The 26,637-nt window shown below is 43.6% G+C and overlaps 1 long non-coding RNA gene across 1 annotated transcript in view; it reads left to right on the top strand.

Annotated features, from left to right (window-relative positions):
• The window catches only part of LOC144826652 (uncharacterized), a 152,287-nt gene that overhangs the window by 103,746 nt on the left and 21,904 nt on the right, over window positions 1-26,637 (top strand). The window contains exon 3 of the long non-coding RNA XR_013609871.1: window positions 7,997-8,112. This is a non-coding gene — a long non-coding RNA (uncharacterized LOC144826652). The remainder of the gene's footprint in view (window positions 1-7,996; window positions 8,113-26,637) is intronic.

Genomic DNA, 26,637 nt, shown 5'->3' on the forward strand with positions numbered 1-26,637 from the left:
TTTGGAACGTCTGCTGTTCTCACAGTAGAACGGGTAGCACCAGTGTCCAACAGAAAAGTGACGTCATTTCCTTCAACCTTTCCTTCAATGTATGGCCCTGACCGGTCCACCGGCAAGGAGGCGCCAAGCACGCACTCCTCGTCCTCCCCCCTCAGGCACCGTCAGTAGGTGTCGTCACAGAGAAATGTGTCATTTAACAAAAATTGTGAAGGTGCTGCATTTCTATCCTCCTTTCCTTCTCAACTTTTAGTGTTTTCACTCTGTTGTGCTTTGCTCCTATAATTTGGTCTAGGTGCACAAGGCAACTGATTCTGTTTTACCTGCTGCTGGGTCTCCCGTGGAGTTTCATTCTGCGTCTGTGGATTTAAATCATTAATTTGCACATTACCATTCTGCACAGCCTTACACTCGTCTCTCCAGTGACCTATCTTTCCGCACCTGTGACTGGGAAATTTCTTTCGTGCCTCTTCTCGGCTCATTTTTACTCTGGGCTTTCCTCCACCCCCAGGGCGCTGACCATGGAACTTGTACATATCCTCCACCTGGCACTTCTCGCATAGGATATAATTTTTCCACCTGTTCTGCTTCTTTTAAAACATATTCAGATGTCCTTTGCTTTGATCTACTATCTTCCTTTTTCTTGGCCCACCTGGCTTTCCATTTTTCTAAATCTCCCCATTTTTGTAACAGGTTTAACAATTCTCTGATCTGCACCTTTTTCCCTGACACGTTCATGTTTTCCAAATCTTTGTCTGAGAACTCTGCTCTGTAAGGTTTTTACAACACTTTAGATCGGCTAATGTCTATTCCCATGCTAGATGCAGTATCCATTAATTTCTCATGGTACACTCTGGTATTACGGGTGATACTTTTGCAAATGAACAACAATTCTTCTTCACTAAGGGTGTTCAGTCTGTCCAAACCCACACTCCCAACCATCAGTTCCTCCAATTCTATTCTCAGTTTGTATATATCTAATGGTTTTGGCTGAGGATTTGGTTTCTCTAATTCTCGGGTCCATCTGTCAATCTCTTCAGGAGTCACCACCGTGGCACTTCTCGTACCTGACGATGACTCAATCTGAACCTCTCTTGAACTAAAAGGAGTGTTCTTTCTCTGTGAGCTCCCTTCTGGCTCCCTTATCGGTAAATCCATCAAGGAAATCACAGATTCACATTCACTTGCCTGATCATCTACTATTAAGGGCTCTTTTCTCGGCTGTACTACAGATGAAGTTATAATTGGAGTCTTTGGACTCCCCTGCTTATCCCCGTATAAAGGAACAACTGGTCCAATAGTTACTGGAATTGTCAGAGCTTCAGAACTCGTATTCAGTTGGGAGATTTTCTGAATTAATTCTGTTCTTTGTTTAACTAAAGCTTCTCGTTCCCTATCCTGCAGCACCTTTTCCATGGTGGTTTCACGTACTATCTGCGGAACTAATGGTGGACTAAAACTCGGGGCAGTTGGATGTGTCATGCTCGGTCCCTCGCCATAATTTGGTTTCAGGAATGGATTTCTCGTACTTAGGAATCTAGGTTGCTCATTACAAGGTGGTGGATTTATCATTAATAATTCCTCCAGATAATCATCGTCTGAATCACCACTGGTCATTAAATGCTTTGTTTTCTCTGTCCTTTTCCCTCCCATGGGCTCTTCTACTGTTATTACAGGGTACAGTCCTTCTACGATCATGTTATGTCTCCAGTCTTTCATTCTCTTCTCTCGGGTCTCTCTCTGTACCTTCAGATAAAATTTAGCTAACCCTTTGTCCATTCTAGGTCTGTCTCGCTCAAAAGCCTCTATTTCCCATTCTTCTAATGCCTCATATTGAGTTAGTCTGGGTCTGGGATGTATATCATTCATTCGGGTCCTCAGATTGAACAGAATTCTGCCATTGAATGTACCTTCTAAGGGAAATGCTAAAATTCCGTCATCTTTAGTATATTCCACCCAATTTTCTAACCATACGCAAGCATGTAACCTCTGTCAAACATCATAAATGATGCGGGAGTATTAGGTGGCGTAATAATAACTCCTTCTCTAGTTTTGATGGGCTTATCTTTCTTGAAATAATTCTTTACTTTGTCTACAAATGTCATTTTTCTATTGCTTCCGTACATAATGTTATATCTTCGGCCTTTCCACTGATCTTTCCCAAAACCTTGATATCGTGGATCAGGTCGAGTTTCTGGATGGGTTTGATGCCACATATACTTTTTCGCAAATTACTTTGTTTACAAAAACCGCTTCCAATACAAATGCGTCTTCTATTTTTCTGCAACCAATCAAATGCGTGATTTAAAACACTTTCAACCAATGGGTGCGCGGTGTTTCTCGTGAAACGAGTTCTCACGCTCCTGTGCTCACCCCTCCTTTACAATGCTGTCTCAGCTACACGCCCGCTGTCTTAACCAATACCAGCGCGGCACTAAGTGACGTCAGCGCAGCTCCGCACTGACTCCCTCCTTCACAAGGTAAGGAAAACCTCGATTTCCACTCTTTAAAGTGCAAGTGCTCTGTTTAATTTACAACGCAAACACATTCTCTACTGTACTCGAGTGTCTAGAAAGAAAAGATTTGTTTCACTGCAAGTAAATCTCTTCCGTTTACTTTTCAAATACTGCGGATGGAACCCTTCTGCCTATCCTTCACACAAGCATTAGAGAACCTGCTACTCCTTCGACTCATCCACTCTGGGATATATACTAAGCCAAAAGTTTCATCATGTGAACCCATTTGCAATCAATCAAGCTTAGACGAACCTGCTACTCCTTTCGTGTGACCCTTATTAGGTGATATCACAATAGAAGTTTTGCCAGCAAACTCTTTACTATCATTTATTCATACATTTATACAGAAACCCTAATTAGTGCTTCCAGTTCTGCCCAACCTGCAGTAACTTTTCCTCGGCCACTGACCTCACTGCGAGGTAGATTCTCCTCACCACCCGCTATTCTGCCCCCGGGGATTCCAGACAAACATGTAACAATCACTAACGAGTGTATTAGTATATAAATCAATATAGCAGCATATCAGAGAAAATTTTAAAACATTTCATAACATTTCAAAGCAATAAAACAACAATTTTTACATTTGATCGATCATTACTTTTAGCAGCAATAACATTTTCACAGTTTTAGCAGCAGTTTACCTATCTTAACTAGTCCCTACCTACCTTTAACTAGTCCCTAACCATAGCTCTGCTACCAGAAAATAACTGATAGAGCGCGCAGGTTACCCGACTATAATGTTTTATCATATGCACATTTTGGGCCCATAAATTCAGTTTACCATTTTCATTAATCAGGCAACCTACACACTACTACCAGTAACCCGATTCATTCCTATTTATTTCCAATGTACCCGACTTACCAATCCTCGTCACGGGTACCTATGATCCCAATGGATCAGGGAGCTAGCTGAAAAAGATAAGCAGTCACCAAAATACTATAACATTTATTTTATTCACACTCTTTATAATAACCACAGACTCGGGAAGTTTTGAAAACCTTTATCTAGTTCTCGTCAATAGCAGAAAACATAAAATTCACAGCCAGTAAACTATCAATAACCAAGATCATGAAAATCGTGTAGCCATGCAGGAATAAAATAAGGCCAACCATTTAGAAGTCTAAAGGGAAGGTAAGAACAGGGAACATTCTATAATGCACTCATAGAATCTTTATTTAGAAAGGTACTTCTAAAGGACGGGAAAATAAGGAGCATACTAAAATATAAAACCTTATCACTGTCAATGAACTGGATAAGAAAAAGGAACTTAATGTGAAATGACGATAATTGGACTATCCATACAACTAAGGGAAAGGTAAAAATTAGAACACACTAATAATTCAGGAATGACTTCTTTGGTACAGTAAAGGGAAGGTAAAGAAAAGGAACATCTATTTATTCAGAGACCGTACTTTAATATCCAACCTATAAGGTAAACGGAACATGCTAATAAAGGCACTTTCACGACTTCAGTATTTTGTCACAAGGGAAGGGTAAAGAAAAAGGAACATATGCAATTATGAATTTAGCACGATTTCAGGAAAAGGAAAGGATAAAGGACGTAAGTGTTTCCATCACAGATTTATATTTGCCTAGAACGGTGTGGAGACCAACCCTGGCCACGGGTCAGTTAAGGACAGAAGGAACCCCAAGGAATACAGTCGCCAGTAGGCCAGCAGGTGCAGAATGGAACCCCAGGACAGGAAAACCAGATTAGGATCAGGACAGGACCACCAAAGCTGAGACCAGCACCCGCAGTTCAGTTACAACACCTGCGCTACACCTTCTCTGCAGCTATCAGTCAAAACCCCGATTGGGTTCTCGAATTCCCCAGCAAAGTGCTTCGTCAGCACTTAAGGTTCTCAAAACCCCGAATGGGTCTGTGAGTCCATCTGACAGAGTGCTCCGCAGCACGTCTGTTTCTCGATCAGCTATTGAGTGCGTTGGGTCAGTGACAGGTCAGCTATTTGGACAAGTCGGACAATTTCTGTAGCTACACCTAGGCTAGTTATACTGTTTTCGGGTCAGTGTTCCACCCCCCACATGTTGCAAGTGTAAGGATCCCCAATTTCGATTGGACCAAAGAAAGGACAGGTCATCACACCATCTAGGATTTCACTTTCTCAAGCCCCTAATTTACATTTTCAAGACCACCCCTTGAATTTAAGGTTCCCATGACATTTCTTTTACACGTAACAATGGTGAATTTATCAATTTATACAATGTAATACATTGGGTACAATTCAGCTTCTTCCACTAGGTGAAGATGCCTCTTCCCAGGCGCATCTTGGCTTGGACCTCTCTGTTGGCGCGGGTTCAATGTCACAGAGTTCATCCTCTGGCTGAAGACTGTCATGCGCAGAAGGGGTTGACAACATGGCGTATTCCCGTCCCTCATGCCCAAGGATTTACGATACATGAAAAGTAAATAAAAACAGTTTTAAAACACAGAAAAAATTAATACACTGTATACCATGAATCCCTATACTACTCCCATTACTTTAATATAACTATAGCTTTAGTCATTAATGCAGATAAACAGCATAGCAAAAGCGGCAGTGCAAGCTTCAGGCATGTGAGAACATAAAGCAGCCATTTTATCTCTAATGCGCAAGTGCAAAGGTTTCCCACCAGAACTGCGAGTACGTCATGTCACATGGGTATGACCAACGCATGCGCAGAGGAAATTCCTGCTTAGCAGCTGCCATTTTAATAGCAAGCGTATTACGATTAGAAAACACATAGGCAAGCTTCGCTGGGACACCCAAATGTCAGAATAAAGGGCAAATTAATAAAACAAAACAGATTGATTAATAAATTAGGGTTATTCGATGTTCATGATTACAAGCAAGGCGCTGTACGTGCGAATCCAGGCTCAATCAGTACAACTCTGCATTCAAAAGGGTTCTTAAACGTTTCCTGTTTTGTTGCTCTTTTTAGGTCTCGCCTGTCGATGCGCATGCGCATCGAGCAAGCGAGACTATAGGGGCTCATCTACTCTTTATCTAACTTGCAAGGAATCGTGGCGATTCCTTGCAGTGCCCGTGACTTTTAAGCTCAATGCGCATGCGCATTGAGCTTAAAAGCGCGTGCACAGCCGCCCGCATTCCTCCGACACCTTTGAAGTGAAGCTTAGCTTCACTTCAAAGGCCCGGCTTCCACGGCCGCCAGGCCACATCAAAGGCTTCCCCAGCACTGCCCCGCCCATCAATCACCCTCCCACTGCCACCCCCCTCCCTCTCCATATGGTGCGCTCTGCCTCAGGCCTCTGAGCCGTCCCTACGCTCCCCGCCCACCCCCATCCTTTTCTCCCACCTCATGTAATAGATGCCATCCCGATGCTGGTGACGCCCCCTCACCGAGGCCTAAGATACAAATTGCACCGAGGCTTAAGATACAAATTGCACCACCATCCCTTCTAAGCGCGCACTAGGGCCACTTATTGCACTAAAAGTCTTCAGATGAATTTAACACCAACCACTTCGCCCCAATTGTTAGATTACAACTGATTGGCAATGGGAGTATCAGAGCACCAGCCTCCGTCACTTGCGTTATCGACCGACACAACAGTAGAGATAATCAAGTGCTTTGGCCCAAACCCAACATGCTGAACGACCCAGCCAAACTCGACCCCCAAAAACGGGTTTACCCCTATTTCATTGGTGTGCCAAACCTGATGGCTTCACTAGCAACGTCACCATGCAGGAATGAAGTGATTTCCCCAGATTTGCAAGATGTTGCGCGCCCCCGTCACAATATTACCACTAACCGGTTAGCCATGTGGTATCAGAGCCCCTCGCACGAGCTCCAGTACGTTACACAACGGCACACCAACATTGTGGAATTAAGTGATTTGCCCAGAGTCGCACAATGTCGAGCATTCCCGCCGAAATTCAAACCCTGCTCCTCAGCAACCCTGACGACCGCTACAGCTGAAGGCCCTACTGTCCGCCTTTCGGACCTTTGCAAACGACTACCTCTGTGCTCTGTCTACACCAATCTCGAACTGCCTAGTTCTTGCTGCCTGCAGTTGTTACCACCAATTAGCATAAACACCAGTTTTCAGCCTATCAATATTTTCGCTACGTCAGGGTTCCCTCCCCTTCCATTCACAGTCGCAAGATAGAGCTTCCTAAGCAATATTTAAGTAACGTGCAGCATTCTCAAGAAACGCAAGCAGCTGTGAGGAAATCTTGCCAATTTATGAAATAAAGTGCACCAGTGCCCCGGCTAGGTGGCTGCACTATGTGCAAGCCAGTCACCGTCTGCTGGAAACACAGACAGAACTGAAGTGTTCACCCCGATTCAGTAAGACATTCACTAAGACATCTGGTTCTCCCGGCACCCAACCTGCCTGTCACGTGGCTGCACTCTGGCCAGCCCCGTCCCTGCATTGCCTTGCCAGTTTAATATTGATGAACCACTCCCTAGTTCAATCTCTGCATACCTTGTAATCCTGGCACTGACCACAAAACGTAAGAACAGCTGGCCACCCCTGAACCACTCCTAGGAAAACCAATATGACATCGTAGTGAATTGTAAATGCGCTGCCCTAATCACACCGATCCCCGATCAACAAGACCCACATAGCTGCGTCTTCTCGGGGCCCCCCCGGTACAGTTAAAGGTGGATTCACAATACACGGTCAATGGGAAAAACGCCGCCATAATGACACGATCCACCGTTCGGTCTACCAGAACCTACATAGCTGCGTCCCCTCAAGAGTGCTAAGGCTTTCTTCGTGGTATTGGCGCAACGCAAACAACTCAGAAGGTGGAGTCATTATACTAAAAGGAAACCGCACAGGCTTTCTGTATACTGTGACTGTGGGAGAATTAGTTAATGTTCCTGCGTTTGAGTTAGAGCTTTTAGATTTGTTTATGGCTTTTTTTCTTTGTAATTCTTTAGCATTGCCTACAGGAAACAAAAATGCTAAAGATTTAAAAAAAAAACCCATAAACAATTCTAAAAGCACTAACTCTAATGCTGCGAGACCTATTGCATTTCCAATGCTTGTTGTCTTTTGTTGTTGTTCGCATTTTGTCTGTTTTACTTTGTAGATTTTTAGTACCATGAGAAAACAGGCTATTTATAAATCAACAATTGAATTCTATTTATCACTCAATCCCATACTTTGTACACTGAATCTTCTACTTTTATTCACTTCTTAATGCTCACGTACTGCACCACTTGCTTTCTCTGCAATTGCTCCTTTCTATTGTACTGTTATTCACTAACACTCATGATCTCTGTCACCTCTTTTCCACAGTGCTCCCCACCCCATCTTGCCTCTTGTGTCCACCACTTGTTTCTTTATTTCCCTTCTTCTCAACTTACTAGCCTCATTACTTTCAGCCTAAAATAAGACAATTCCCCTTAACATTGTTGCCAGTGAATGGCCCTGTTGGTTCCTTTAGATGTGGCATGGGTGTTTGTGTCTTAAGGTGTGTAATATATATATATATTTTTTTGCTTTTTGCAGTACTTTCTATCGTTTTGAAGCAGTTTGGGACGGCTCACTGCATAATTCTCTTCTTCTCAACCGGGTGACACCGTATGGAGAAAAAAATCTACATGACTTTGTCAGCATACCTCGAGGTAAGTTCATAATGATGTCAACATATTTTGTGTAAGACTAAGGAGCTGTAGGTGTACCTTAATGCAAATACACAGGCCTCGAGGCACCCCCAAGTGAGTAAACCCAGCACCCTTGAGCATGTTGCCATGCAGAATGCGAAGTGTACCAGAGCTGTAATTAATGCTGCTTCAAGATTTGTTCTGTCCGGCAGTAACTGCTGTTTGGTAATACACAACCTATGCTGTTCGGTAAAAGTGTGGTGTTGCTCTGGGGCAGTTCCTACATTATTCCTGTAATGTTGTGAACATTTGTAATTTTTATAAACGGACATTCATGCAGTGCCAGTGATAGGCTTCCGATATCATTGTGTAGAACAGGCTGTTCTCGATCAAAGGAATTTCTTGGATATTCCACAAGAATAAACAATCTCCACCCAATGCTTCGGATCCTGGACCACGTTTTAAATTGTAAAGATTTTTTAATTTTTTTAAAGAAACCATACGTAATGTTTTCTAGCCTAATTTGGTTTTTGTGCGGGTAAATGTTAATGGATATTATATATCATATTTGACAGTGAAAAAGTGTTTTTTCTATTCCTCTCTGACAAAGAGATTCAGTGGGAAATATGATTCTGCTTCTTTATGGATTTGAGCTAGGATCCCTGGATACTGTTCTCTTTTTCTGTATTTTTCACACCTGGATTTGGTTTCTAAAGAGGACATTTGGGTTCACATGACATCTTTAGAGATCACCCATTGTATGTTTTAATTTTTCAAGGTTGTTTACATCGGGCTTAGCTTCTTCTCGCATGTCACTATGGTGGGTCTTTCTGGCGAATGGCCTTCATGTTTTTCAAACAAAATCCTAAAAATACAAACCCAGACTGTGTGTTGTTTTTCTTCAACACTCCTGTTCCAAAAGAGTTTGTATCCCAGACTCCATCTGATGTGAGTCTTACTCTGTAACAACTAATGTGGTCTGATTAAGCCATTCAGCCTCCATCGAGAAATGCTTCAAATACTGGTATCACCAATTCTTTCAGCACTTCTTCCAGCTTATTTCAACTCCCTTTGCTGATGGACCAGCATCATAGTTCTCCTGTTTGCTCTGCCCACTGGAGGTCAAGGGAGCTTACACAATAACATGGACTAATCAACTGACACTTGTCTGGGACAGAACTCCCAACCATCACTTGAGTTGGTACATAATAGGCTCTCTCAATTAGATGATGGGACATACGGTAAGGTGACCATTAGAGCAGCCAAAAAGTTCAGTATTAATACAATCATGCCGCTGAAGACAACAAAGACGATATTAATTTAATTTTAACCCCAGTCACCAAGCAAGACCATTAATGTGTTTGGCGCTGGCCTTTTATACCGCACCACAGATACCTTTCTGACTCAAACTTGAGACAGAGCCGCAAAGAAGTGTTAAGAGAAGCAATTATAGGTCTCTATACTGGACTCTCTCTTTGTAGGAGAGAATCTGCCACCAGGCGTTCTTGCTGCCTCTGCAGTGCAAAAGACGTTTAATGCAATCAGGGTGACTTCAGATGCCCACTCCCAACAAATGGAGCCAAAAGATGAACATAGAGAAGAATAACAGCTGTAGTTGTCTATAAGTCTATGAACTGACAGCTTTGCTGCCATTTGAGACACATAAGACCATGTGCCATGGGATTCCTTGGACCAATTTACAAACGTACTACCAAGGGATAAGGTTGATAATTTCTGTAGATAATTGAAGTACCTCAAATAAGGTTTTAGCTGTAGGGCTTGGCCCTCTTTGCAGGGTCACTCCAACCCTTTTGCCCTTTTCCCTCCATTTTTTGCTGAATTCGTTTTTGTTGGTCTCAGGACTCTGTGCACTTTACCACTGCTGCTGTGCTTGTGCTCACTCTCTCAAAACATGGTTAAGGTGGCTTAAACCAAATCGACATATTTCATTTACTTGTAAGTCCCTTTGTAGAGTGGTATACCGTATACCCAGGGATTGTAAATTAAAAGCTGCTACTGGGCCTGCATCACTTAATGTTCCACCCACTTCAGTAGCCTCTTAAAACTTGTCCCAGGCCTGCCATTGCAGCCTTGATGGAGTTTTAAATTGCCATGTCGACTTGGCAAGGAAACCCCCTTTCCGAGCCTTAAGCTCCCCTTTTATTACATATCAGTTGTCCCTAAGTAGCCCATAGGGCAGGATGCCTTGTTATTAAAATGTTGGAAATGTACTTTGAAGTTTTACATGTCCTGGTAGTGAAAAACACCTACATTTGTTTTTCACTACTGTGAGGCCTACCCCTCCTATAGGAAAACATTGAAGATTCCCTATTACATTTAATAAGCTGTAATTTCCAATTGGTAGCTGTGTCATATCTGATAGACTTCTAGCCACAGATTCCTTACCTTAGAATTATCCCCAGGTGTGAGACTGGATCTAAACATTTTTCGTGTGTAGTACCTCTGTGTGCAGGTAGGTGGCATTGTTCAGAGCCACGTGGTGCTGCCCGCACCGGAAGTGACATGCATGGTGACCATATAGGTGCCACCCCAGCACGCTGATGTCAGTTATTTTCTTTCCGCACCAGTTAGTGCAGATCCAGAGAAAGCAACCCCCAATAATTTTTTGACTGACCCTTTTAAAACTTTTTCTGAAGTGATTTTTCCAAGACTTATATCCTGGTGTGGCAGGGATGTCCACAAGGAAGGCCAGATTCAAGCCTTGCGGCGCCTGTCACCAGCAAATGTTGGTGATTGACTCTCACGTCTGCCTCTGGTGTCTTGAGCGCAAGCGCAACCACAACGTCAAGACCTGCGTTGATTGTCACGCCATGCACTCAGTGGCCTTGATGGAGTGATTTCTGAAGATCGTTGTGGCTCAACATTTGACACCACAACAGTCTTGATCCCAGTCAAGAAGAAGGTCCTGGGATCGATCGCAGAGCCATCGATCTTCATTGCAGTTGGAGTCGTCCCATTCTGGTCAGTCCTACAAGAATAAGAGTAATAAGTCGAATGGTGTCCTCGACTTCACCTACGTCAAAAACATCCGACGAAACAAGGGAACATCGCCACTCAAGGGCTGCCTCCACAGTTGAGCCCACGCTGTGACCGTTTCCGTACCTCTCTGAGTTTTCGGGAGCCAGCGCCCCCCCACACAGCTCCGAGAATTTTATGAAGCAATGCACCTCATATTTGGGAATCCTGTCCCTCCTGGAGCGCCTTCAAGCCCTGCAGGTTCAGGAGGGGCCACTGCAGTTTCTCTGCCAGCAGTTCTCCCCCTGGCACCAGTCGGCCCCTTGGATCCACAGGTTATTGACGTCCCCAGTGATGGTGGTGCCGTCCTCATTCTCATCCCAGACTCTGACACTGAGCTGGAAGGGTGTCGCCCAACTGGAGCCATTCCCTCCAGGCCAGAGACTAGGCCTATGGGGTGGGACTTGGGGAATATTGGGAGGGGCCCCTGGACTCTGGAGAATACCAGCCCCTAGACCCCAACATGACCTGACAACTCTTGAGATAATGGCCTTTCTTCGCCCAACCAGGCTATGGCCTAGAAGGGTCCATCTCCTTTGTCACAGTGATTAGGAGGGCGACAGCAGTTTTAGACTTAACCCTGCCCATGGCAGAAGTAAAAATAAATGACCTGACTGAGGTGCTCAATCAAGGCCTAACAAGCCTAGAACCTCCTCTTCTGTTTAATGAGGCCCTTGCTGGCATACTGGTGGGCACCTGGCCCATGCCAGGATCTTTACTTGTGGTAAATTGATTAATAGCAGAACGGCATAGACCCGCTCCTGGGAGTCCCGACTTTCAGTTCAAACACCCAACTACAGAGAGCTTTGTGGCACAGGCATCTTCTCGTCGACATAACACTAATGCATTCCCCACAACCCCCCCCCCAAAAGACCATCAAAGTGCATGGAGACATTTGCAAGCGTATGGTTTCTTCCGTCAATACTAATTGCCTCCTGGGCAGGTACGTGCATGCACTGTGGGACAAAGTGATGCCAGCTGTTCCATAAGAAACACAACCAACCCTACAATCTTGGATGGTCAGGACGCAGCAAACTACTCTACCTGATCTGACCTGCATATGACTAACTGTATGGGTATGGCAGTTCGAACCAGTGTGGTGCTTCGGCACCATGCCTGTATTTGTTCCACGGACCTCACTTCCAATGTCTAACAATAACTAATGGACTTGCCCTGCAACATTTTTACGCTGTTTGGAGCGAAGGCGGACTCGGCCTTGGAAAGGCTTAAAGAGAGCAAGGGCATGACTAGCTGCCTAAGAGGGCAGTTGCACCTTAGTGAGGCTCTGGATCCAGGCCAGCAGATAATTTTTTATCCGCCTGTGGACATTCTACGCATCAGCAGTGGTGACAGCATAAAAGCAGCGTAAATTGATGCAGCATCAGCTGTGATCACCATCCTGAATCAGGGCAGCCATAAGAGCCACATCCTGGTGTGGTGTAAAGGCCGTATGAGAGTCGGTGCAGCCTGGTGTCAGACCTCGGGGGCAGTGTCCTGGACTAAAGCCTTAAATGTCTGGCCTTCGCTACTTTACTTCTGGTGAGCCTTGACGGTCTCTCCTAGGATCGAGGACCGAGGTAGATTTTGAGGAGGCAGGGATGCTGGCCGGACTTGAGTATGGAAGTGCTTGGACAAGACCCATGGCATCAGGCCCTGGGTCTGGAGGTCGAGGACTTGTGAATCTAAACTGGCCTGCACTGTTCACTGGTTCTCGTCCCTGGCCCTTGAGCCTCCCTATGGGTAACATTCCTGCTTGCTGACGGGTGTGAGCTGGTAGGCCGCCCTTCCGCCAAAGTTAACTGGCAGGCAAAAGACTGTGCGAGTGCAGACGTGTGGGCCATACACAAACAACAGAAAGGAACATTGTTAGGGTAGACAATGAAGGGCCCTGCATCGTTCCCTGGTTGGATGAGCCAATAACTGAATTAATCAGCACAAGTGCTATACACGTGTTGGGCCTCCAGCTAGTTAGTGTCCACAATGTCATTTCTTGGGTTTTGCAGGTGGGCACTTGTGAATTCACCTTAAGGCCTGGTAAAGGCTGCACAACCTACTGGATCTCATTCCAGTTTCCAAGGAGAGGGTTGTATGGCGTTTTAGATTCCGAATGGATTTTCCCGATTCATGCCCTTATATAGGTACGATTCACGTTGCCCTTATATAGGCATAGAAATCAAGCCCTTATTTAGGCATAGCACATGCAACCCAAATACAGGCATGGCTACTTACATCCGTTCACCAAACGTCACAACAATTTATTGGAAAACCAGCTTAAGCCGTTAGGGACTTACCCTTGCTTGAATATTGATTTCTCCAAGAACTCAGTTACTTTACAATGAACAACTATTCCCAAAGTGTTCATTCATGACGTTCATATACCCGACTTTACGTCAAACATTGCATTCCTAAACACCTTCAAGGTATAAATATACCTTTGCTTGCCATGGTAAAGCACGGTTGTTCAGTGCAGTTCGACGACCTACTTGCCCGACGCAGCTCGCTACAGCAAGTGCCGAAGAAGTCGTCTCTCCAGCTGATGCACTGATCAGGAAGCTGCCCTCCTCTGCCGAGAAATCCAGCTCCAGTGTTTCTGACTCCCCTTACGAGGTGTTGGGAAATCGAGTCCCGAGACAGAGATACCAGACCTCCCTCATTCTAAGGTATGGAGCTGATTAGAACCTAGAGACACCTTTGGTAGATTCTTGGCAAACCTAAACCTATGCTAAAGACCATACTTACTTCTTCCCTCGTACTAGACTTAGGTTGGGTACATTGGGGTAGGCGTATTTTAGAAGCACCAGTTGAGTATTTTAGCGTGTGTTATTTATGTATGTATTTTGATATGGCTTAGAAACCATACAATGCTCTCACAGTATTATTTCATATTACTGTTTATGCTGTACGCATTATACTTTGCATCCTTCCTAACAATTGTAGCAGTTCACCTCTCTGGCATGAGAAAGAAGACTGTTCAATAAACCCTTTTTATTGAAACGCCCGTCTCTCTATTTCTGTGCACCCTCTGTAGAAACGAAGCATGCACGATTGACTGAGTGAAATACTTATCTATTGTACCCACGACTCTGAAGATAGTTATTCCAGTTCTAGGGAAACAAAGTTGTCATGTTTATGCGGTTGTCAGAAACTAATCCCCTCTTGTGTATTCGAGAAAGTTTCTAGAGACCTCTGAGCTAGCTGGCACTCACTATTAAGTTTAGTATATTCGATAGAGACCTACTGCCCTAAGTCCTACGTCACATCTATATGATATACTATTCTAATGCGCAGAGCCTATTGGGAATATAGGAACTACCCTACAAGAGGTGTGGTGGTTCATCCTCAAGGCCCTTGCTGTCAGTTGTATAGTTGTACTTCTGATCATAACGGGTCTAGTTGCAGGCTGAGCTGCTCACACCTACCCTCCCATTGAACTGCGCAGTGTTGATAACTGTGATTGGGTGCCTGGCGGGCCCTGATCATGAGCTACCTGTTCAGTAGGGGTCCGCCTGGTTCATTTTGCCACCAGCTATGACACACATGGTGGCATGGGCGGATTGGTACCCTTGGGTCGGTGCAGTCATGTGCATTTCTGAGTGCCGGTGTCCCAACAGCTGAACAAGATCCTATCAATAGGAAGAAATTTGACGACAAATGCAGCAGCTCCATGTCAAAAGGCGCTTAAGGAGGTTATGGCCCAGGAAGGTTCCTCAAGAGAATAAGTTGTATCCTCCTAGCCCACGAGCTATGCTACAGAGACTGCAGACAAACTAGATCTCATTCTTGCAGCAATATGTGATGAATGTGCTGCTCTGACACTGGGAATCTTTCCTGTGAGCCTAGATTTAGGAGTGCTGGGGAAGGAGTGCTGCAAACTATGGTACTGGGCCCAGCACAATGAGTCCCCACAGTTAGTGCTGTAGACCATGAGTGACACTTTAACTTACAGGTTCTAGGTATCCCAGGTATCTTACACTAGAGACGTACAAGTAAAGTAATGTATGACAATTGGAAATGAGCCAATCAACTATGTACCTTTTTAAGGATCTGGGCACATCCATTGAAACCAGATTAGAAGGGCTCGGACATTTCAGAGCCATTACACCAGTGCCTAGTGTTGACCAGTGGGGCCAGAAAGTGGGGTGAAATATGAAACTCCAGCTAGATCTGGTCCATTCAGACCAGAATGAGTTTATCCGAAGACCCACCATCTCTTGAGTAGAGATGTCTCTACTCAGTCATGGAGGAGGTGCTCTGGACAGCCCAAACGGCATGCCTGTCCCTTGATTTGGACCAGGCGTTCCGGGCACTTCAATGCTTTGGATTCGGCCTGCAGCTTGTGGACTGGATGCAAATGCCATATACCAACCCCACTGCAAAATACTAGCCAACATATATCTGGCCCCCTACCCGGTAGCCTGGGGCCCCTATCAGGATGCCCCTTTTCTCGTCTGATATTTTCTGTGTCTCCTAAGCAGTTCGTGGCCAGGTTGCGGCAGCAGGGCCGGGTGTGGGTAATCGTCTGGGAGATCAAATGAAATGATTTCTGTATACGCGGGCAATGTGATTTTTTATCTGGACGCCTGTATGCTAACTTATCCCCTTTGACAGGTTTAATGGAGGATTTTAGTGGAGTATCTGGGCTTAAAGCCAATTTGAACAAATCCCTTATATTCCCCTTAAGGGAAAATCTCCCAGAGGGAAGTATTCAAATAGGTGCTGGCACCATATTATGGGCCCCCGGATGTTTAAACATTTAGATATATCACAAACAAGCGGACCTTCTTGAGGGCAACCTGGGTAGGGCCATTAGATAACTGCACTCTCAAATCTCATTTTGGACCAACCTTCCAATATGATGATAAGTCTTATAGCCCCAACTAAAATTGTGATGTTAACCCATCGTTTTTTTTACCATCCTCCCAGTTCTTGTTACCCCCTCAAACGTTTCGCGAGTTGGACTCCCTTTTATGGGTTAGGATATGGGCTAAGGGAAGGAGAAGGCTTGGGCTGTCTGAACTAAGGACAAGGGTGGTGGCATTAAAGTGCCAGATTTACCCCCAAATTACTTGGTGCAACTCCAGTGGTTAGCATATTGTGTGGTAAATGAATCTAGGACCCTAGTGTCATTTTTCCCGATTCATGCGCTTATATAGGTATAGATTATCCGATCCTTATATAGGCATAGAAATCATTACCATATTTAAACTGAGCCTATGCAGCCCAAATATGGCATGGCTACTTCCACTAAGTTCCAAGAATCAACAATGATTTCTTAGAGAAACCCGCCTTCAGCAGCTAGGGACTTTCCCTTGCCTGAAAACTAATTTATCTAGGAAATCATGGAGTTTTCGAAGAACTGAGTCTTTGATGACGTTATTAAGTCCAATCACACGTCAAACTCGGCACCTTGAAAGTATAAATATGCCTAGATTTGCCCAGACAAACACACGGTGGTTTGGAGCAGATCAACTTACTTATTGCCCGACGCCCTGCAGCAGCAAGTGCCGAAGGAAGCCGACCCTCCAGCTGACGCACTGAAAGACGCTGTCTTTTCTCCTGCCGAGAAATCCAGCTCCAGTGTTTCCAGGCTACCCTTGCGGGTTGCTGGGAAATCGAGTCCTGAGATAGAGATACAAGACCTCCTTCGTTCTAAACCAAGGTACGGAGCTGATTAGACCCGTAGAGAATTCTTGGACAGACTCTTGGCAGAGAAATACTAAACTTAAGCTAGTCCGCACTTACTTCTTCCCTTGTACTAGACTTAGGTTAGGTACACTGGGGTAGGCGTATTTTAGAAGCACCAGTTGAGTACTTTTAGTCATTATTTTAACACTATGTATTTTATATACATAAATTGCCTATGTTTTAGGCAATTTATGGCTTAGAAAACATATCATGCTTTTACAGTACTACTTTATAATACTTTTCGTATTATATGCCCTGTACTTTATAACCAGTATTACGATTGTAGCAGTACATTTCTTATGCGTGAGAAAGAAGACTGTTCAATAAATACGTTTTATTGAAAACGCCCATCTCTCTATTTTCTCAGCACCTCTGGTGAAACGAAGCATGCACGACTGACTGAGTAAAATAGCTACCTATTGTTTCTGTGACTCTAGAGATTGATTTCTTATTCTTGGGAAACAAAGTTGTAATGTTTATGCGGTTGTCAGAAACTAATCCCTTCTTGTGAATTCGATAAAGTTTCTAGTGACCTCTGAGCTAGCTGGCACTCACAATTAAGTATAATATATACGATAGAGACCTAGTCAACCTCAGTCCTACGTCTAAACTATAGTATATGTTATTCCAATGCGCAGAGCCTATTGGGAATATAGGAACTACACTACATGGCGCCCAAACGTTTGGTAAGGCGATAATTTAACGCTAGATACTAGAGTAACTCAGTCGTGCTTTTCACACAGACCCCTTTCTCCCGTAACAACTCCAATAGAAGTCTGGAGTGGGTGAAAGGCTAATATCCATCAAAACTGAGTAGGACGGAAAATCCTATGTATTAGTTTTTGGTTTGTTCAACATTGAAGGATACAGTGTTCCAAAATATTGTGCACCTAATCTTTGCTTCCTTGAAACTTGTTCTGCAAACTCTTCAGTCAGTAAAAAATGATTAGTGACGAAGAATTAGCTGCAGCAGCAGCACCAGCAGATTTAGATGACAGAAATAGGTTACAGAATGACCCAGATGTTATAAACATCCCGGTAAATGTAAGGAAAACTATAACTTACAAACTCATAAATAATGGAGTATCATCAAGAGGTGGTAAAGTAATCTTTGTTATAGAGGCACATGAATATCGGCAGACAGAGGTATTCTATTCATGGATTCACTTTCCTCCAGCAAATGGAGGAACACACGAGTTCCACTACTACAAGGTAGAGGAACCTCCGGAGGAATACGTTCCTTACGAGGACATTGAAATTCCATTAACTTACCAAGAGCATCAGCTCTCGTTTATAGGCGCCCTACAACATCAAAATCACATTACCAGGCTCGGTCCACTAGGTAGACCAGGAGCAACATGGCCGGTACTAGCCAGCTATACACCACATCCTGACATTGAAAAAATGACAGGCCCAGAACAGTTAAAACAGTTAATTGAAATACATAGACAATTGGTTCAATATGTCATGCGGACCTTAACAGTCCAACCTACTGTAAGGATTCCACAGCACACCCCTCACCAGGGGAATACAAACAAAATAACACCACAGACTATACAATCAGTCATTGGGAAATTGCCTGCAAAACGGGAACAAATTCCGTTCTGGTTAGCTAAAAAAATTACTCAAATAGAGGCAGTATTCCCTGATAGTACACCTCATGAGAAACACAGAATTCTGACAATCTGTTTACCAATGGGGATTGCACCACATGTAGAGGACTGCAACACTTGGGGTACAGTCTTTGCTTCAATCTACACAAAAACACATGGTGTCCCATCTATGGCAGTAATACCAGACGTTCTAAGACAGATTCAAAATGAATACGGTCCAGAACCTGCCTTGAATCTAGGTATGAAATTACTGAAAGATTTCAAACAGGTTTCGGCTATACTATTAGCCAACATTAAAGGTGAAGCAGCACCCGTGGCAATCCGCCAGAAGTTAAAAGAAACAGATATAACAGATCAACCATCTAAGCTTGCAAGAATTATTAAAAAATCATATGAAGAACTAGGTAGAGATAGTTTGGGTGGGAAACCGTTAAAACCCCAACTAACTGAGAATCCTGAAAAAGTTTTTATTAAAAATAATCTCACCACTCCTAGAAAGAAATGGGAACATACTAAAACAACACTTCCTAAAGAGAAACGTTCTCAGTCCAGAGGAAGATCTCCCCAACGGGGAGGTAGGTCTCCCCAACGGTAGCCCTCTGAAAAAAGATATAACCTTAGAAATAGGGATAACTTAAGAAAACCTGATAGATATCAAGATACTGATACACGTTCCTCTCGTACCTTTCAGACTTCCTCGCAGAAATCCGAGAGAGGACAATCAGAACGAAAAGAAGAACGCTTGAAGTCCAAAGACGAACAGCACGTTCCTAAAAATAAGAAAACTCAATTCACCAAGAAGAAGGTAGCAAGCATAAAGATCAGACATGCCGAGGATCTTGAGGACACAACTCAAGAACGGGGAGTGGACTCAGACAATGCTAGACAGCTCGGACATTTCAGAGCCATTACACCAGTGCCTAGTGTTGACCAGTGGGGCCAGAAAGTGGGGTGAAATATGAAACTCCAGCTAGATCTGGTCCATTCAGACCAGAATGAGTTTATCCGAAGACCCACCATCTCTTGAGTAGAGATGTCTCTACTCAGTCATGGAGGAGGTGCTCTGGACAGCCCAAACGGCATGCCTGTCCCTTGATTTGGACCAGGCGTTCCGGGCACTTCAATGCTTTGGATTCGGCCTGCAGCTTGTGGACTGGATGCAAATGCCATATACCAACCCCACTGCAAAATACTAGCCAACATATATCTGGCCCCCTACCCGGTAGCCTGGGGCCCCTATCAGGATGCCCCTTTTCTCATCTGATATTTTCTGTGTCTCCTAAGCAGTTCGTGGCCAGGTTGCGGCAGCAGGGCCGGGTGTGGGTAATCGTCTGGGAGATCAAATGAAATGATTTCTGTATACGCGGGCAATGTGATTTTTATCTGGACGCCTGTATGCTAACTTATCCCCTTTGACAGGTTTAATGGAGGATTTTAGTGGAGTATCTGGGCTTAAAGCCAATTTGAACAAATCCCTTATATTCCCCTTAAGGGAAAATCTCCCAGAGGGAAGTATTCAAATAGGTGCTGGCACCATATTATGGGCCCCCGGATGTTTAAACATTTAGATATATCACAAACAAGTGTACCTTCTTGAGGGCAACCTGGGTAGGGCCATTAGATAACTGCACTCTCAAATCTCATTTTGGACCAACCTTCCAATATGATGATAAGTCTTATAGCCCCAACTAAAATTGTGATGTTAACCCATCATTTTTTTTACCATCCTCCCAGTTCTTGTTACCCCCTCAAACGTTTCGCGAGTTGGACTCCCTTTTATGGGTTAGGATATGGGCTAAGGGAAGGAGAAGGCTTGGGCTGTCTGAACTAAGGACAAGGGTGGTGGCATTAAAGTGCCAGATTTACCCCCAAATTACTTGGTGCAACTCCAGTGGTTAGCATATTGTGTGGTAAATGAATCTAGGACCCTAGTGTCATTTTTCCCGATTCATGCGCTTATATAGGTATAGATTATCCGATCCTTATATAGGCATAGAAATCATTACCATATTTAAACTGAGCCTATGCAGCCCAAATACGGCATGGCTACTTCCACTAAGTTCCAAGAATCAACAATGATTTCTTAGAGAAACCCGGCTTCAGCAGCTATGGACTTTCCCTTTCCTGAAAACTAATTTATCTAGGAAATCATGGAGTTTTCGAAGAACTGAGTCTTTGATGACGTTATTAAGTCCAATCACACGTCAAACTCGGCACCTTGAAAGTATAAATATGCCTAGATTTGCCCAGACAAACACACGGTGATTTGGAGCAGATCAACTTACTTATTGCCCGACGCCCTGCAGCAGCAAGTGCCGAAGGAAGCCGACCCTCCAGCTGACGCACTGAAAGACGCTGTCTTTTCTCCTGCCGAGAAATCCAGCTCCAGTGTTTCCAGGCTACCCTTGCGGGTTGCTGGGAAATCGAGTCCTGAGATAGAGATACAAGACCTCCTTCGTTCTAAACCAAGGTACGGAGCTGATTAGACCCGTAGAGAATTCTTGGACAGACTCTTGGCAGAGAAATACTAAACTTAAGCTAGTCCGCACTTACTTCTTCCCTTGTACTAGACTTAGGTTAGGTACACCGGGGTAGGCGTATTTTAGAAGCACCAGTTGAGTACTTTTAGTCATTATTTTAACACTATGTATTTTATATACATAAATTGCCTATGTTTTAGGCAATTTATGGCTTAGAAAACATATCATGCTTTTACAGTACTACTTTATAATACTTTTCGTATTATATGCCCTGTACTTTATAACCAGTATTACGATTGTAGCAGTACATTTCTTATGCGTGAGAAAGAAGACTGTTCAATAAATACGTTTTATTGAAAACGCCCATCTCTCTATTTTCTCAGCACCTCTGGTGAAACGAAGCATGCACGACTGACTGAGTAAAATAGCTACCTATTGTTTCTGTGACTCTAGAGACTGATTTCTTATTCTTGGGAAACAAAGTTGTAATGTTTATGCGGTTGTCAGAAACTAATCCCTTCTTGTGAATTCGATAAAGTTTCTAGTGACCTCTGAGCTAGCTGGCACTCACAATTAAGTATAATATATACGATAGAGACCTAGTCGACCTCAGTCCTACGTCTAAACTATAGTATCTGTTATTCCAATGCGCAGAGCCTATTGGGAATATAGGAACTACACTACATGGCGCCCAAACGTTTGGTAAGGCGATAATTTAACGCTAGATACTAGAGTAACTCAGTCGTGCTTTTCACACAGACCCCTTTCTCCCGTAACAACTCCAATAGAAGTCTGGAGTGGGTGAAAGGCTAATATCCATCAAAACTGAGTAGGACGGAAAATCCTATGTATTAGTTTTTGGTTTGTTCAACATTGAAGGATACAGTGTTCCAAAATATTGTGCACCTAATCTTTGCTTCCTTGAAACTTGTTCTGCAAACTCTTCAGTCAGTAAAAAATGATTAGTGACGAAGAATTAGCTGCAGCAGCAGCACCAGCAGATTTAGATGACAGAAATAGGTTACAGAATGACCCAGATGTTATAAACATCCCGGTAAATGTAAGGAAAACTATAACTTACAAACTCATAAATAATGGAGTATCATCAAGAGGTGGTAAAGTAATCTTTGTTATAGAGGCACATGAATATCGGCAGACAGAGGTATTCTATTCATGGATTCACTTTCCTCCAGCAAATGGAGGAACACACGAGTTCCACTACTACAAGGTAGAGGAACCTCCGGAGGAATACGTTCCTTACGAGGACATTGAAATTCCATTAACTTACCAAGAGCATCAGCTCTCGTTTATAGGCGCCCTACAACATCAAAATCACATTACCAGGCTCGGTCCACTAGGTAGACCAGGAGCAACATGGCCGGTACTAGCCAGCTATACACCACATCCTGACATTGAAAAAATGACAGGCCCAGAACAGTTAAAACAGTTAATTGAAATACATAGACAATTGGTTCAATATGTCATGCGGACCTTAACAGTCCAACCTACTGTAAGGATTCCACAGCACACCCCTCACCAGGGGAATACAAACAAAATAACACCACAGACTATACAATCAGTCATTGGGAAATTGCCTGCAAAACGGGAACAAATTCCGTTCTGGTTAGCTAAAAAAATTACTCAAATAGAGGCAGTATTCCCTGATAGTACACCTCATGAGAAACACAGAATTCTGACAATCTGTTTACCAATGGGGATTGCACCACATGTAGAGGACTGCAACACTTGGGGTACAGTCTTTGCTTCAATCTACACAAAAACACATGGTGTCCCATCTATGGCAGTAATACCAGACGTTCTAAGACAGATTCAAAATGAATACGGTCCAGAACCTGCCTTGAATCTAGGTATGAAATTACTGAAAGATTTCAAACAGGTTTCGGCTATACTATTAGCCAACATTAAAGGTGAAGCAGCACCCGTGGCAATCCGCCAGAAGTTAAAAGAAAAAGATATAACAGATCAACCATCTAAGCTTGCAAGAATTATTAAAAAATCATATGAAGAACTAGGTAGAGATAGTTTGGGTGGGAAACCGTTAAAACCCCAACTAACTGAGAATCCTGAAAAAGTTTTTATTAAAAATAATCTCACCACTCCTAAAAAGAAATGGGAACATACTAAAACAACACTTCCTAAAGAGAAACGTTCTCAGTCCAGAGGAAGATCTCCCCAACGGGGAGGTAGGTCTCCCCAACGGTAGCCCTCTAAAAAAAGATATAACCTTAGAAATAGGGATAACTTAAGAAAACCTGATAGATATCAAGATACTGATACACGTTCCTCTCGTACCTTTCAGACTTCCTCGCAGAAATCCGAGAGAGGACAATCAGAACGAAAAGAAGAACGCTTGAAGTCCAAAGACGAACAGCACGTTCCTAAAAATAAGAAAACTCAATTCACCAAGAAGAAGGTAGCAAGCATAAAGATCAGACATGCCGAGGATCTTGAGGACACAACTCAAGAACGGGGAGTGGACTCAGACAATGCTAGACAGCGCAGCAGAAGTGACCATAGCTCGCAAGATTCTGATGGATCATCTGGAGACAGTGGACTTGAATGAATGCATTCAAGTTGAAACTGCAGACACCAAGGTTAGTGTACCCCACAAGTTATATGAAGTAACACTCCGGATGGAGGGGGCCATACCTAGAAAAATAAAGGCAATCTTTTGGGAGAAGCTTTCTAAGGGTTATGACATTCTTCTAGCTGAACAAGACTGGCCACCTGAATTTGTCAGGGAGTGCCCACATGGCAAAGAGATAATTATGCCAGCCTTCTCAAATCACATTCCAATTCATAAAAAATATACATATGCCAAAAAATATGCAGTAGCTCAGGCTCGAGCATTATATAAAAATCATGTGGGATGGGATGAGGACTCTCCTCACCACAAAATCCAGTTAAAAAATCAACTGACTGCACAAAGGCAGTATCCAGTTAAGCAAGTAGCTAAAAAACAAGTCAGGGAGATTTTAAATCAACTTGAATACCAAGGGGTGATTGAAACATGCACCTAGTCAATGAACAATCCTATGTTTCCTGTCTCCAAACCAGACAATTCATATCGTCTAGTTTTGGATTACAGCCATCTAAACTCCTGTTGCAAAACATTTGCAGTACAAAATGCATATAGTGCAGCACTGATGAATAACATTGTGCGTAAAAAATGTAAAACCACATTAGATATTTCGAATGGGTTTTTCTGTCAAAACATTGCACCTGAAGCAGGCATTTGACCGCTTTCTCAATAATGGAGACACAGCGACATTTTTGCCATCTCCCCCAATGATTCAAGAATAGTCCAGGGTTATTTTCAGCAAGGATAACAAAGTTACTACAAATGTATGATGATGAGGCATTATCTTATGTCGACAACATCTATCTTACAGATGATGATTTGGACGTGCACTTGAAAAGAGTGAACACCATAATACTCGGGTTCGCATCTGAAGGGTACGAATTCAATTTTAAGAAATCACGAATTGCCCACCTCAACGTCCTATTCTTAGGATACGAGTTATCAAGTGAAGGCAAAAGCCTGGCAGCCAACGTCCTAGAGAAATGTGCGCTGCTTCAACCTCCAAAAACGCTGAAGAACTTACTGTCAATTCTAGGTTTCCTGAATTTTGGAAGAACTTACGTTCTAAATTACGCAGAAAGGGTTAAACCTCTCTACGAACTAATCAAAACTGATTTCAAACCAATTTTGCGTTCTGTGCAAACAGACATGTTAGCAAAAACACAGTTAGAGACACGCGACAATGTGAGCAATCTTGTGATCCGAATTATCCCAGGGAGATGCGGATTCACGTACCTAACCTTTAACAAAGGTGAAAAGGTACCAATAGCTTACAAATCACACTTGTACACACAAGCTGAAATAAACTTCACTTCTACAGAAACAATTCTGACAGCGGTTCAAACTGCAGTAGTAAAGGAGAGAGCTCTCGCGCAGGGTAAACGCATAATGATCGTTACACCTGTTACTGCCTTAGAGGTAGTGACGAAAGCAAGCATTCCAAATGCTAAGACTTTATATCCGAGATGGATACAGTGGGATAACTCTCTTGCTGCAACAGACGTTGAATACGTCTTTGACCCATATTTAAAGACACAAGAATTCCTACAATACGAACACGAATGTCCTCTGCCGACCGAGATTCTGCCTCTAGAACATTACGGATGCATAATCTATACAGACGGATCAGCGCAGTCCGCAGTTGGGGGTAAACAAGCCTACAGCGCTGCGTGCGGGATTGTTAAAGGTCGCTGGCGCGAAGGTAAATTTAGACCTATGGTCACTAAAACTCAATCACTTGGAGACTATACAGCTCAGCGAGCTGAACTACAGGCATTCAAGATGGCGCTTGAAAATACCAATCGCGAATTCCCCACACTAATAGTGTGCGCTTCGTATTACTGCGTCCAGTCTTACAATGAATATTTGCAGAATTGGGTTCAAAACGGGTTCAAAGATGCAAAAGGTGGCACAAATCAGCATAAAACGCTTTGGGAACAAGTAGTTCTATTACAGAAAGAACTACAAAAGACTCACGTGATTCATACACTGAGTAATCAGCGTGATGGCGTTCACGTTGCAGGGAATTCATTGGCTGATGAAGCCGCGAAGGCAGCTGTGCAAACGGCTTCCGTAGCTACAATCACTCGATCAAAATGAGTAATAGACGGTGAAATGTTACTAGCGGTAAAAGCCTCAATGGAAGGCAGCTATGCAGCGTTACCCCTAAACTATCCACTCAAAAATACATACATAATTGATGCAAACTCCGTTCCTTTTGCTCGAATCCCTGAAGTGGGGGACAGAGTAATTCCAAACAGGAACGGGAGAGGTGCTTTGGTTCACGAAGCACATATGGGAGAGGGTCTGAGACATCTAGGGATCTTAGAATCGCTAATACAACTAGAAGAGATGTATTGGTGGCCAGGGATGAGTGTCCAGGTTTACGAATTTGGAATCAACTGCGATACCTGTTACGGATTTCATAGTTTTGAACACCACCAGATACCTGACTACAGTGTAGCCAGCCCAGTTCAGACACCATTGTTAGACAGCATTAGACTATCTACACGCAAATGTCATAATGGACGAATGCGGTCCCACAACTACCAGGACAAGATTTATTTGGATGTGGCCCCAACGCCAGAACGGTTATAAAGGATTTGCGCGTCTTTATCGGCACATACGCTATCGGCACGCTACATTCTGACCAGGGTCCTGCATTTAGCTCTCGAGCTTACAAGGAGGCCATGGCTAGCTTGGGCGTTGCATTGCGGTATTCTAGTCCCTTCCATCCTGAGGGTAATGCGGTAGTGGAAAGAAAAAACCGTGACATAAAGCAATCCATAACAGCTAAGGTATTAGGTTCGGGTGATGGGTGGGTTACACATCTAATAAGTGTCCAACGTAGTCTTAACAATCTGCCAAGAAATTCTCTAAGTGGATGCACTCTGTATGAATTACTGTTTGGTACTAGAATGTTAATCGAAGTCCTCGATTGTCAAACTTCAGTGGTGGAACAAAAAGCCTTTGATGTCAAAGATCGTTTGGCTGTCTTACAGGACTTAAATGAAACAAGAAGAAGTCTGAGTAACACGATACAGAAGCCAACAACCACTGAAGAAAAACCACCTGTCCCAGCAAGACCTGTCTGGATTCCAAAGATTGGGGATCTAGTCAGGGAAAAGAT

The sequence above is a fragment of the Lissotriton helveticus genome, chromosome 3_2 (assembly GCF_964261635.1).
Source record: "Lissotriton helveticus chromosome 3_2, aLisHel1.1, whole genome shotgun sequence".
NCBI classification, from domain to species: domain Eukaryota; kingdom Metazoa; phylum Chordata; class Amphibia; order Caudata; family Salamandridae; genus Lissotriton; species Lissotriton helveticus.